Here is a 14,828-nt window from a genome sequence, read left to right on the forward strand (position 1 = left end):
CCAGTGCCATGTCAGCTGGGTGTTTCTCTTCCCTGCCAGGGTAACCCATCCTCATAGCCCTCTTTGTCCCCAAGTTCCCTTGTCTGCCCTTTCTTTCACTTCTGCAGTCCTAGCAGTTACCAATCTCAGGGTCCCGCACTATTCCCTGAAGTTTTCCTATATCCTGCCCACCCCTGGGAAAAAACTCCCTTTATTAATCCTTCTCTAAACTATTCATATTGCTTCGGGGCTCCTGACTGACACAATTGGGCATAAAAGACTTAGGGCTTTGGTGAAGAATAAAATAACGTAACCGAATTCCAATTTCACACATCCTATTCATGTTCAACATTTGCAGTCAGATGCTGTGTTAGTTTCCTGGGGGCTGCCTTAACAAAGGATCACAAACTAGGTGGCAGAAAACAACAGAATTTTATTTGCTTATAGTTCTGAAGGTAGAAGGGGTCAGCAAGGTCATATTCCCTCTGAAACCTGTAGAAAAGAATCCTTTCCTGCCTCTTTGAACCTCTGATGGTCCCTGGCAATCCTTAGGGCTCCTTGGCTTGTAGATGCAGCATTTCAATCTCTGCCTCTGTCATCATCACACAGCCATCTTCTCCCTGGTGTGTGTTGTCTTCTGTTGAAAGGATCCCAGGCATACTGGTTTAAGTGTACTTGCGGCTCTAGTAGGACCTTGTCTTAACTAATTACATCTTATTTCCAAATAAGGTCACATTCTGAGGTACTGGTAGTTAGCACATCAATCTACCTTTTGGGGGGACACAATTCAACTCATTAAAGATGTCTAACAAGGTCATCAAATCTAACAGGCTCAAAATCAAGCTCTGAATTTCCCCCCACAGTCTATTTTTCTCATGGTCTTGCCTGCATCAGTCGATGGAAACTCCATTCTTCTAATTGCAGAGTAAAAGCCTGGGCAATTAGGACCCCTGAGTCCTCCCTCTCTTCCACATCTCCCATCTCACCCCTCACTGCCTGTCCCTGTAAGTGCTGCAGAGACCATCCAGGATGGGGAAATTTAGGCTTTCCCCGCAAGATCACAACCCAGATATCCTCTCCCACTCTGCAGTGTGATGTTCTAGGCGGTGCCTTCATTTGTCTTAGTAGTGCTTTGGAAGACTCCATGTATGTGTTTTCATGATTTATTATTGTAAAATTATTATTGTTTTACTTAAGGCAGGAGTTAAAAACACAAATGCCTGCAGAGTCCAGATGGAATATGAATTTGAGAAGCAGAAGCAGGTGGAAACATGCATACAAACTGTCTGTGAATGGTAGGGACCATGACAACAGGGGGGCATGTGACCTGTCAACCGCATGTGAGAGTCAGTCTGTAAGCACAACTACCACTGTGCCGAAATGTGGGCACAGTATGGTCAGAGCGTGTTATTCTTCAGATTGAGTTGAGATAAAGGTGGTTGTTAAAGGTTATGTGAAATCTCCCAATTTTAAATGTTGGCTCAAATTCATAAAGTTCTCTGAGGGCCAAACAAGTCATGTAGTCTGCTGGTTGAATCAATCTATAGCCTGCCTATTCCTTTTTTTTTTAATTAATTTTTTGGGGGGGAGGAGCAGAGAAAGAGAGACAGGGAGACAGAATCTGAAGCAGGCTCCATGCTGTCAGCTCAAAGTCCGTCGTGTGGCTCGAACCCACAAACCATGAGATCATGACCTGAGCCAAAATCAAGAGTCGGATGCTCAACCGACTGAGCCACCCAGGTGCCCCATGGCCTGCCTATTCCTAACCTCTGACCTAAGGAAAGGCACTTTTGTAAATAGTGATGTGTTAGGTGAGTATGGGAAGTAACCTGAAGAGAAAGTAAGGAAGGAGGTGAGGAGCCATTGCCAGCAGAGGAGGGGTTAATCACTGGAACACAATGAAGAGACCACACTGAATCTACTAAATGGGATGGAGAAAAAGGAATAAAACCTAGAAGGGCAAGTTAAGGGAGATCATTGAGGGGTCCCTCCAAGTATTGATACCCAGGGATTTGATTTTATCCTGGAAATCATAAGGAGCCATTAAACACATCTGAGCAAAAGAGTGACTGACACTTGGTTGCAGAAAGATTTTACAAAATCCGGGCATCCCTAGGATGTCTTCTGAAGTGTGGCACTATCTCCCTCCCTTTGATGAAACTAGCAGGCTGCCATCAAAGGAGGAGTAGCAGAGGGCTGAAACCTGTGCCCAAATCAGCTTCACAACTCACTGGTTTGGCTTTGTTCTTTTCTCCTAAAGCCACTTTCTTGTCCTTCTCTCACTTGCAATGTGTAAGCCACCTCTAACGGGCCACCTCAAAGTTACTCAATATGGGTTCCAAAAGGCCTGGGACAATGAGGCTGGCTCCAGGGGGGATGGCACTATCAGCTCCCTTGAAATCACAAGTGTAGAAAAACAAGGATTGCCTGCTAGGATAATGGCTTTAGTGTGTTCACAAAAGGAGGCCCTGGCATGAAGTCATAGGCTTGAGTTATGCAGAGGAGAGAATTCTGATTCCACTCAGGATAAGCTCAAGTGCAGCGGGGAGAGGTCGACATTTGCATCTTTCCAGTGGCCATTTGATAGGAAACCTCTACTGGGCCCCATGAGAGATTCTGGGAGGGGGCAGCTTACGGTCACATTGCTTTATCCCCACCTCAATCCCTTTCACCAGCTGGAAAATAGAAGACTTTTGCTGTGGGTCTGCCCTCCCTGGATGGCAATGAGGCTAAGTGAGGTGATTCTCCAAGGTTGCAAGTCTCCAAATTCCACCTGGGAGAAGGTCAAGAAAGATGGATGAGAAACAGAATCTTGACTTGCCCTTCTTCAGCGGTGCAGGGATCAGGACACCCTTGGTAGCCACAGTTGAATATTCGAGGTTTAAACTATTCACAAGTGACCCTGAAAGTCCAAGACATGGAGTCATTTGTTCTTTCTGGTCAAGTGGATTTGAGTTTCGAGCAGTCAAAGATTGGGTTCTGGGATCCAGTTCCATAGTCAGTAATGGAGCCCAGTCAACAGGCTACAGTAGAATGCAGTTAGTGTCACAGATGCACGAGTTCATGGTAAGTAGTGGAAACTTATCCTGAACAGAGAGTCAACTGCTGGTGAAATGGGTGAGAGAAATTTTATTGAGGAAATTGTACTCTATACCAGTGTTAGCAAATATGGGGATTCAAGAGGGTCCCAAGATCTATCCCTAGGGATCATAAAGGTTCTACTATGCTGCAATCAGAAATGGAGGTGGGCAGGATACCAAAATGTCATAAATCATAGGCTCTCAAAGATGTCTGAAAAATGTACAGCTAAAACAACAGGAACAACAACAATAAAAGAAAGGGAACAATTCACAGTCTCCACAGGGGTTGCCTCAAGGAGATGGGATTATGCATTTTTCTCTGTGTCTTTAATGTTTTCTAAACTTCCTAGACCATCTGCGAAGAGCAAATATAACTTCTTTAGTAAAAAAAACCCTAAAAATAAAAAGGGGAGTGAGGGCAGGAAAAGTGAAAGGAAAAGGTTGGTAAGCTCCCGAGGAAGTGTCTCAGCCTCACCGCCCACAGCTGTGCAAAAGCCACAGCTCAGAGCCACCACTCAAGACCCGTTCTCCACCTGCACAGCAAAGCAGTCTAATCGGCAGCCTTTCCTCCAGCTAAAAACACCATCAGCCACCAGACCAGCTTCACTATTAGAAAAGGTGGTCTCTACAAAAACCCTATGATTTCACTCATATGTGGAATTTAAGAAACAAAATAGAGGAGCATATGGGAAGAGAGAGGAAAAGAGAAGAGAGGGAAGCAAACCATGAAAGACTCTTAAAGATAGAGAACGGAGGGTTGATGGAGGGAGATGGGTGGGAGATGGGCTAGACGGGGGATGGGTGTTAAGGAGGACACTTGTGATGAGCATTGGGTGTTGTATGCAAGTGATGAATCACTGGATTCTACTCTGGAAACCAATACTGCATTGTATATTAACTAAAATTTAACCTAAAAAGTAATAAAAATTAAAATAATAATAATAAATTTAAAAAAAAGAAGAAATAGTGGTCTCTAGTAGGACCGTGCATGTATGTGTGATCTTAGAGTATTGACAATGCACTCATGGGGCACCTGGGTGGCGCGTTAAGTTAAGCGTCCCACTTCAACTCAGGTCATGATCTCATGGTCAGTGAGTTCGAGCCCCGCATCGGTCTCTGTGCTGACAGCCCAGAGCCTGAAACCTGCTTCATATCCTGTGTCTTCCTCTGTCTCTGTCCCTCGCCCACTGGCGCTCTGTCTCTCTCTGTTGCTCAAAAATGGATAAACATTTAAAAAATATTAAAAAAAAAGAAAAAGAAAAAAAGAAAATGCACTCACAACCTCCACCTACCTGTCTGCAGACTTTGCTTAGTAGCAAGAAATTGTATCATTGCAATTATATACTTTGATATACAACGTCTAGTTTCTAAAACATTTTTTGATGCCTCTCCTCTGATCTTCATCATAACCTCGTAAGGAGCTTGATGCAAATGAATGGCCAGAGAAGTGGAGCCATTTGACCAAAAGCAGGACCAGAATGGGGGGTGCGGTGGGGGTGGGATCGAAGTGCCCTCCAAACCCAAGCCCTCTGTTCTCCAAGGGAAGACTGTGTTGGGCTGTGCCTATCTCGGAGTGTGCATAGAGCCACAAATGGACTTTGTATCGGATTGAGCCATCTTTCACGTCCCTCTGGGAAGGATTGATTTCCATAGCTTTTTAATCCATCTGTAAGAGAGCAGAGTTAGTTTCCAACCAGAAACTAAAGCAGTGTAAATGGTCTGAAGTAATCAGTAAGGGTCACAGGGCACAAAGGGCAGGGCACAAAGCCACAGAACAATCCGGCAATTGCAATACTTGAAAAAAAAAATTGCAGGCCGGACTATGCAGCTGTCCAAGTTGCTCAGATTCAACATATTGGGCTACTCTGTGTTGTTTTGTTTTGCTTTGTTTTAAAAAAGTAAAGGAAAAAAAAATCACCGCACTAGATTCTCTCATAAAGGATCTTACAGCTGCGTGTACATTCTGGCTGGTCCCAGAATGTCGCTACAGGTTCCCTCCACTATCTGAATGTAGAGTGTTCTTACGAAACCTTTAATAAGCTGAAAGAGTAAAAGCAAAGAAGCAATGACTATTAATTTACATGGGAAATTTTTTGAGCATCGCCAGTCCCAACAAATAACCTCTCTTAGGTTTTTTTGATACCTTAGGATACATCTTGCTAACGGATGCACAAAATAAATGGGGATAAAACACAGGTGCTCACAGACACAGTTCACAGCTCTGGAAGCTTCATGTGGAGATGCTGAGAGTCATTCTGGGGAAGGAGGTTGGTGGACCGCTCTTGCTGCCCGAGGTACATGCTGCCTCTCTGTAACAGCTCGCTGGGAAACAAACGCTGACTGCTATTTTTGCTTTTTTCCTTTTTTTGTACAAGCAAAAATCCTCCTTGGATTTCTTTCAGTTAGTGAAGACAGGTACTAATGTAGATCTCTCGTAAAAGTGAAGTGGCAGAATGCAAAACTTTTGAAAAGTGGAGGATACCCGTATCATTGTTCGGGCCAACCTGTTGGCTCACTGGGTCACTGTCAAATAACACCGTTTGATTGTGAATTGTTAAATATAACAAATATTCAGTGACCACAAAATCACTAAATCAATGGACTCTGTAAAGACAGACGATGAAGATAAAAGCAGATGGGAACAAAACCAAAAAGACACCTCACCTGTGTCCCAATCCTGCAGGTGGAAGATGGTAGGGGGTTGACCTAAATTTCTCCTACAAGCTCTAGCCCTGCATGTTTTTGTGCTGTGACCTGATTTCTCAGCACAGGGGCAGATACGGGTAGATAAATGGTTCCATAGGATATGATTTAAAAGAAGAGTTAGTGTCAGAAAGGCAGCGCTGGGGGCCAGAAGCACCTTGACCTTGAAGCTCCCAGACCCTTGAAGGCCACTTGCTGGCAATTGAAAAGGTGGGACCCCCCCAGCTCCTGAAACATGTGAGTTCTTGAGTCTATCCGGGAGCCCTAAGGGCTCAGATGAAAGATGTCTTTTACATGAAGGGAACTGAACCCCATAGAAGGACCCAGAAAAAACTGCCCTCCAGGGACTTTGAGAAATGGTGTTCAGGTGATAGAAATAGCTACTAGTTACGAGCACTTACTGGGTGCCAAGTACTTTATCTGTCTTAGCTCAGTCTCCACAGCAACCCTTGGAGGCAGGTATTGGCATTACCACCTTTTTCCAAATGAGAAAGTGGGAGAAAGAGAGGTTAAGTAATTTACTCATCATACACATAGCTCCTCAATGTAAGTGGACATCACACTTTAAGGGCCACCCACTTACAACCGCCCTCTGAAAGAAAGAGAATCCAAATTTTTCTTACGCCTGATTGCTGTACTTCAACCAGCATGAGCTTGACTTGGATCTCAGCTGATTGGACCAGGAGTTGGTCCTTCTATAGGCTGGTCAGTAATCATCGAGATAGCTGGCCTGGCAAAAGAGCTCTGCAATAAGGTACCAGCTGACCAATAAGATCCTCTCTTGGGGCTGAGCACTAATCTACAGAGGGGTTCAACATGCAGTGGACTGTCTGCCCCGGGCCTGGGAAGGGGGTGCAGCAGCATTGCGCCAGGATTTATTGTTCTGGCCAGATAACCACCAAAAGCCCTGCCAGTTCTGAGAGCCACCGACATATCCAGTTCTGGACCCTAATTTCTTCTGTCCCTCCAGCCCCCACCAAGGAGGGAGTCCACCACCCTGTGCTCTGAGACCTGAGGCTTGTCTGCATTGGGTCACAAGGCCTGGCTACTCTGAAATGTGTAAAGTCTTTGTACTGAACCCTGTTCCCATTATCACTGCAGGGTCTGCTCTTCAGATTTCAGCAGTGGAGGACACAAAAGAGAGAACGAGCCCCTTTCTGTTTGTTTGTTTGTTTGTTTGTTTGTTTGATGTTTTTTTTCCCCACATAGTCAGCTGCCATCAAAGTAACCATCACACTGTCTGCAATTCTGCTGGGCCGGGGCCCAGGAGATGACCGATAGTGGGCACTTCTAATGGAGCTGGGGTTGACAGGCACAGCCTTGCCATGTTGCCAAAGGAAGCAGAAGGGGAAGCACCGGGCGATGAAGAAGGGACAGAGAATCTCAACAGTGCGAAAAGCATCATTTGGACAGTAGTGCAGTTGCAACAGTAAAGAGGGTTTGGGAACCTCCGTTTTCCTATAATCCATATCAACCATTTCAATCCTCACTATGAGCAATTGGGGTTTTTCAGTCTTATGTAACTTACCCTTAATCACTGAGACATCCCATCTTTTCAACTGGAATGTTACTTTAAATCCCTTCCTTATAGAAAATCTGCTACTGCCATTGTGCCAAAATAAACAAGTTTTTCCAGATGAATCACTGGATTAATTAAACAGAGCCCCTGCACAGTCTCAGGAGCATTCCGTGACTCTTTCCGTGCCCACAGTCAATGTAGAGGCTGATATTCACTGAGCATGTGCATGGGTGTGGATTTAAGAGCTGTGTGCCATATCCAATGGCAGTTTCTTCTCTCTCTGTGCCAAAAACAGGGGTCTATGTGGTTAAACCTAAAGATTTTCAGGGAGTAAGATACCGAACCCTTCCTAGAATGAGATCAGGAAAGAAGTCGTTCTTTACCAACCCAGAATTAATGCTTCTGAAACAGGCTTACCCACAGAATGTTAGGACATTCTGTGACCCAGGGTATGCTCTCAGATTTTTTCCAGATAATTCTCTAATCTGGGGCCTTGAGCCCTGGTCAGGGCCTTTGCTTTTCATTCACTAGGGAATTAACATATGTTTACTGAGCATTTATTAAAGATTTTCAGGCTGTGAATCGATAAGGTTGGAGCTGTCCTTTAAGAAGATTGATCTGGCAATAATTTGCCTGGTCAACTGACATTAAGGAACACAGCCTAAGGCTATCATAGCAGTTAAGTTAGGATGTTTGAGGCCTGAATAGAAACAGTGACAGGGGAAATAGAAGATGATGGAATAGTGCAAGAAATCAGGTTAATAAGCAAATACAGCGTGGTAGCTTTAGAGCCAGATAATCATGGATTACATTCAAGCACCAGTCCTTACTCCAGCAAGTGACTTGATCTTCCCATTTCAGTTTTCTTATCTGTAAAATGGGAGTAATAAAACGAATTCTTGGGGCGCCCGGGTGGCTCAGTCAGTTGAGTGTCCGACTTCGGCTCAGGGCATGATCTCACAGTTCATGAGTTTGAGCCCCGCATCAGGTTCTGTGCTGACAGCTCAGAGCCTGGAGCCTGCTTCCGATTCTGTGTCTCCCTCTCTCTCTGCTCCTCCCCTGTTCACACGCTGTCTCTCTCTCTCAAAAATAAAGATTTAAAAGAAATTTTAAAAATAAATAAAACTAATTCTTGATAGACAATAGATAGATAGCCACATAATCTTCCCAAAGTTAGCTATCTATATTTGACTACTATCTACTCACCAAAACTCATTTTTAATCTCTGGGCATGCCACGGAAGCTAAATGTTGCCACATGATTGAGTTTTAGCCAATGGATTATGAGTAGAAATGATGTGTGCCTCTTCCAGGCTTGGCTTTTTCCCATTCCCCATTGGAGGCCCTCCATACTTTTCTCTATTTGCTTGCTCACTACAGAGATCTCTGAGGATTTGGAGGAGAGCAGAGCAAGCAGTGAGAATCGAGAAGCTCATTTCCATGGGTAACCACAGGAAGACTGTCTTTCAACTGAGCAAACCCATTTGAAACTTCACACAAGTGAGAAATGATCTTCTATTTTTATTTTATTCTTGTACAGGACTTGACAATATCATCCTTCAGTAAACAATCATTATGACATCTCGGTATTATAGGCAATACAGAGACCTACAAGTTCTCAATTTACGAAGACAAAACATACACATAGCAGCACATACTAGATGTCATATACGTGAGGCAGACAACAGAAGTTCAAAAAGTTCAAAGTCCTCAGAGGTAGGGGGATCTGAGATATCTTCACATAACAGGTTGCTTTGAGCTTGTCTTTGAAGAATGAATACTGGATTGTCTGTATCATGGAGATTCCACTCATTCACTTACATTTAAAAACATCAACAAAAAATCCCCCATCATCCAGTATCCGTTCCCATGGCCCTTCAGGTTGTACCAATATTTCTTTACTGCTCATGTCTTCTGTCAATGATGTCCAATGTGGTCTGGTCCTAGTTTCCACCCTGACCTTCACCCATCTGCAACCTTCTGAAATCACCTAACACCTACTTTCCATCCCCCAAAAGCCCGGCTCAAGAAAGGAAGGACCTCCAGCTTCAGAATTGCTGGTACCCTTTCCCATGGATCCATCATAGCCCTGGGCTTATGGCTCTAAAAGAATGGTTGGTAAATGAGAGGTAATTATGCACACATACTGCTCCAGCATTTTGCTTTGCTCCTTGCAGCTACTGATCAATTAATCCACTTTAATGACGATTTCCCTCTGGCCATACAGGCAAAAAAGTCTTCATTACAGAAACAAACGAACAAACAAACAAACAAACAAAACAAACCCTGATGGATCCAATGAAAGGACTGTGTACTTTAACCATTACCTTGTAAAGAAAGTATGCAACAAAAAATTACTCCTCTAAATTCCTTCAATCAAACAACGAATTACAGATGCTATGATGACAGTTCTGCCATGCTTTACAATTTGCTTTAATCAAAACTATCGCCCTTTAGCCTTTAAAATCAGTTCCACCTTCCGAAATTTTCAACTTTTCCAAAATGTTTAACACAGGCATTGTAATTCTCCAGGTTCAGAAAAGCACAATGTTTGCGTTAAGATGCAAAGCAGACTTAAAAGTGTCACAGGTCATTCTGCCAGTTTATTAAACAAACGAGACCCCCATGTGCAGGGTCAGAAAAGCAGAAGAATAGAACTACTCAGAATTTGGCACAGGAGATGATTCAGCACTCTGTGGAACATACATTTTGCAGGGAGAATGCTAACAGAGCTGCAAGATTTGGAAAACACTCCTTCCCCAACCCCAGGATGCAATTTGGTTCTCAGAGCAAAGGGGAACCCCTGGCAGGTATGTGCCCTGCAGTTACACAGAAACCCTTTTGGTGCAATATGGAAATGGGCTTCTCCTCAGAAACACACTTACACAAGGGTGCCTGCCTGAAGGGGCTGCAGTAATGAGAACGAGTGAGAGAATTCGTCACGGCACATCAGAGATGAACATCTGTAGGACTTCAGAAGGAGTCTAACTACGGCTCTTTTGGCTAACTGGCCAAAATGTCACCAACTGACTTCACAAGGAAATACAGAATAATACTCTCCTGTGTTTGAGGGCAGTTTGAAAGTTCTTTGACTTCTTCCAAAGAACAACTTCGGCAAATATTTTCTAAATCAGAGCCTCCTTAAATGCCATACCCTTTGCCTAGAATACTCTTCCTCTACATACATACTCCCACATACATGTGTGTATACACATGAACAAATCCCCAGCTCATTCTCATCCTTCAGGCTCCATCTTAAATCTCTTCAAAGAGATTTCCTTGACCAGGTTGTCTAAATTAGATGCTTCTTCTCTTTCCTGTTATTCTTTATCTTTATAACCCATATGTGTCCTTCCTCAATATCCTTATATTTACCCCAAGTAGAGGATCCACAGATCTTCCTCAGCTTAGGATGGGGCTGCCCAGCTTTACGAGGAGTGTTGTACCATGTATTGCTAGCCCAGGAAAAGATCCAAATTCAAATTTGAAGTATGGTGTCTCCTGAACACATCACTTTCACACCATTGTAAAGTCAAAAAATCTTAAGTTGAATCATCATTAAGTCGAGGACCATCTGTCTACATATTCATATACGTTATTTGATTACTACCTGGTACATAAGAGACACTCATTATGTGTCTGGTGAATGAATGAATGAATGAATGAATGGGAGAATAAAAGGATGATACCTTAGGAAGTTTTAACAAATTATTCACCTTGAATGTTTTAGACCAGCAATAAGATCCCTAATCTTGAACGGAAAAGGAGCTATTTTTCATTCTCTAGTCTTACAATTAGAGGTGAGGAGGGTGGTGGGGAGACAGGCAAAGGAGGGGCTGATGGGTTCTACTCTCCTGAGAAAATGGTAAGGTTTTATCCCCTGCTTAGAGATTAGCCAGTTAAGACCAGAGGTTCTCCTGGAAAGACCAGTTTATCTGCCTGGGTCAATCTGGTTCCCAGAAAATGGTGGCTGCTAGATCTGGGGAGGGATGGGGGAGGTAGAGCTTCTTGTTCTGAATTTCTGATGCCCTATCAGCACAGGCTCTTTTCTCACTTCTCAGTTCTCCTTTATGAAGTGTATTTTCTCTGAGGGGAACACCACTTTCTCTGGAGAACTATTAATTCCCAAGGAGTAAGCCATTGAAGCCTGTATGGGAACGCCCACTCATTTGCAAATTGGCAAAAGAGTCTCCCACAAAGTAGAAGAAGGCTTGATTCAGGGCTTAAAGGAAACAATGGAGTCCATTTAACAAAGCCAACACTTAACGAACTCAAAACAGTGTGCTTTAAAAAATAAGTTAGTAAAGAAGCCTTTTAAACTTTAATGCATGTTTATTAGCTTTATTTCTAAAGTACCATCTGTTACTGTAAGTGCTTCCTGGTTTGTTTTTCATCATGATTCATCACCTATATGATTTCTGAGCTGTGAATGAAAATGTTGATTGGACCTTTGCAAATGGCAACCCTTTGGTGTCTGGGTCAGCTTTCACAGATCATGCAAGACCTTCAAATAGAACAGACAACTCCTACTGCCTGGCAATTCGCAAAAGAAAAGCACAGGAAAGATGAGCTCACCTTTCAGATGAGTCTGCCATAAAATCCCCTTTACTGGATTCTTTCAGGATCCTGGGATTGTTCAAATCTTCCCATCAGTTTCATTTCTGTGTTTTATGGAGAAATAGCAATTTAAGTCTCAGTGGGAGACATTGCCCCGGGGTCCATCCCCCAGTGGCCTCCCTCTGACTCCATCATCATCTCTGGAAGGGAGAGGGGTGTTGGAAAGCAGAGAAGGGATGGGGTGGAGGAGTGAAACAGTGGGTAATTACCAGGAAAAAATAGGAGCCTCCTACCTTTTATCAGAGCAAGCATCAAATACTGTTCAGCCCAAGTACATTTTGTCCTGTTCTGTTTCTTATGCAAATTCAACATCTAGTGAGCTGCCTGCCACAAAAGTTGACTCCGCTTCCCCAACTTCATTCAACTTGCCCTTGAAAGGAGTATCATATACCTGATTGTTAGCTGGGCCCCCACCTCTAAGAAATTGTAGGCAAGATCTTATCATTATCAGGCTTTTCTAGAAATCAAAAGCACCTGCTCTTTGATAAGGTGGGCTTCTAAAGAGAGAAATATTCCCATTAGAAAATGCCCAGAGTTCATACGGGAACACTAGTGATAGGTCTTCCTAGCCTGAGGATACCAATCTCAGATGAACAAACTCAATGTCAGTAAACCTTTACTGACCATTTACTGCATGCCAAGACTTGTGCTAAGCAATTTACATGTATCATTTCATTAGGTCCTTGCAACGGCCATAGGAGACAGGAAGCCTGATTTTACAGATTTGGAAACTGAAGGCTTAGAAAGGTCAAGTTACTTGTGTAAAATCATACAACTGGAAATGTGCCCGAATCAGAATCTCTCAATCACAACCTGTGCTTAATTACATATGACACCATTCAGCATTGATGACCATAATGTATACCCATAATGTATACCAGTGATGACCCACTCCTAATGGGCTTCCCTCTTTGGATTTCCCAAGCAGAACAAAGCATAAAACAAGTTCTCCCTGATGCCCTGCCCCTTATAGAGGAAAATAAACCAGGTCTCTGTAAAATGATTTATATCTCATTTAATACTCTAAAACTATGTCATAGATATTATTCATATCCTTTTAGGACAGGAGGAGATTAAGGTTCATGGAAGCTAAGTAACTTCCCCAAGAACCCACAGCTAGTAAATGGTATTGATGGACTTCTGATCTCAGGCCAACAGCAGAGTCTGTCTGCCCAACCTATCCTATTCTGCCTCACAGCATCTTATAGGCATTTATCAGACATTCCCACTGGGAGACAAGAAAGGTTTTGATTTCCACTGCAACACTTTCCTTGAGTGAACGCTGCCCTTCCAGGTCAGAGACAAGATGATCCTGTTGACCTACCTGGGCCAAAGTTGGCTGAAAGGAAGGATGTATTTGAAGATGTGTGAGAAGAACCTTTTTGAAATAGAAACAAATATCCCAGCATACCTGGAAGAGCAATACTGAGTTATCAGTGATGAGCAATCATTATGTTGAATCAGAGGGGCCATGCTCCATGGGCTAGGCTTCTTTGGGCCTCTGTGACTTGGCTTACTTGGTAATTCCTCTGCCAAGCATCTTGATTTTCCCCTTTTCCCTCCTCTCCATCCTCCATCCCATATCCCATCACTCTGCGCATCCCTCACTTCCCACCCAGTTGACTTGCCTGTGTCTTCCCAGGGCATGGTATACTGTTGGGGCTCAAATGTCTAAGGAAAAGGACGGAGGAAGAAGCACAGAGTTAGTGCTAAACCCTACAAAAGAGAAACTCAGAGAATTCACACATATTTGTCAAAGTCACGTGCCCTTTTTTGTGCTCAGGAAGTAATGCCTGTAATGAACTGTGGAGATCGCTATAAACATGCTGGTCTCTCCGGGCCACATGAAACTTGATCCAAGTGTATAGATTAAAAAATTATGCTCCATCCCCCCTTCCCTCTTCAGCCCACTCAGTCTTTATCCATAAAATACATGCATGTCTGCTATACAATGTAGATATGTCTCCTGTTAAATGAATCTAGGATACAACACATCGTGGTACTTTTCCTTTGAGGAGAAAACAAAACAACTCCAGGACATAGACATTCGCACGAAATTGTTCGTTGTCTTTTCATGGAATCTACCATTTATCCACCACTTTACAGTTTAAAAAAACCTTCGTTTCATTGCTCTTCCTCCCTGTGATGTAAGCCCAGGCCTATGGCTTCCATTTAGAGAGAGGGAAACTGAGTCACAGACATTTTTAATGACTTGCCACATGGCTACCTCCGTGGTTCTTAGACATCGTTGTTGTAAGACATAACACAACTTAACAACAGGTTTTTAAGAAGTGAGGAAACTTTACCATGTTATGTATACACATTCCTTGTAAAACACATCCCAGTGTTTCTGCAACATTCAATTACATACACTTGGAGGAAGGGATGTGTATCTTAAAACTAAGGAAATGTGGTAAGTAGCAAATAACGAGTTAGCCCAGCATTCTGATTCTGAGTCAGTGTGTTTTGGTGACTTAGATTCTCAGCTACATTATAAAGCCCTGCCAAGCAGGGCATTTTTCTGCACTTTTTACATCTGTCTCTTGAAGGGCTTTATGTAGGGGTTTCCACACAATATACCCTCACTTGATCGATAAAAAGAGTCTGTTTCCTCTAAAAACATAGATTAAAACAAACCCTGATTTTTCATTCTTAAATTTCTGGGTGCCCAAAAATCTCAGGTAACATATTCAGCAACTTCCCAGGAGCAGCATTTTATCTGTTGTTTTCAGTGGGATCTTGCTTGGTGATAAAGGATTGAGCCATAAGATTGCCTTTCTAATATTGCTCTGGGAGACTAACAGAACTTTAAAAGCCTGCAGATGTAAAATAAAAAGCTATATTTCAGGATGAAGTTCTAGAGAAATGCCAGAATGATATTCTGGTTCAGCGTTTATTAAAAAATATTAGAGGGGAGGGACGCCTGGGTGT

General features: G+C 43.1%; 1 long non-coding RNA gene across 1 annotated transcript in view; it reads right to left on the bottom strand.

The window, feature by feature from the left end:
- Positions 1–1,803: 1,803 nt before the first annotated feature.
- LOC109272905 (uncharacterized) overlaps positions 1,804–14,828 on the bottom strand; it is a 31,148-nt gene continuing 18,123 nt past the window's right edge. The window contains exons 3-5 of the long non-coding RNA XR_002082658.2: positions 11,856–11,941; positions 6,164–6,237; positions 1,804–4,725 (exon numbers count right to left, since the gene is read on the bottom strand). This is a non-coding gene — a long non-coding RNA (uncharacterized LOC109272905). The remainder of the gene's footprint in view (positions 4,726–6,163; positions 6,238–11,855; positions 11,942–14,828) is intronic.

Source organism: Panthera pardus, unplaced genomic scaffold (genome assembly GCF_024362965.1).
Source record: "Panthera pardus isolate Hobbes unplaced genomic scaffold, ASM2436296v1 HiC_scaffold_22, whole genome shotgun sequence".
NCBI classification, from domain to species: Eukaryota; Metazoa; Chordata; class Mammalia; order Carnivora; family Felidae; genus Panthera; species Panthera pardus.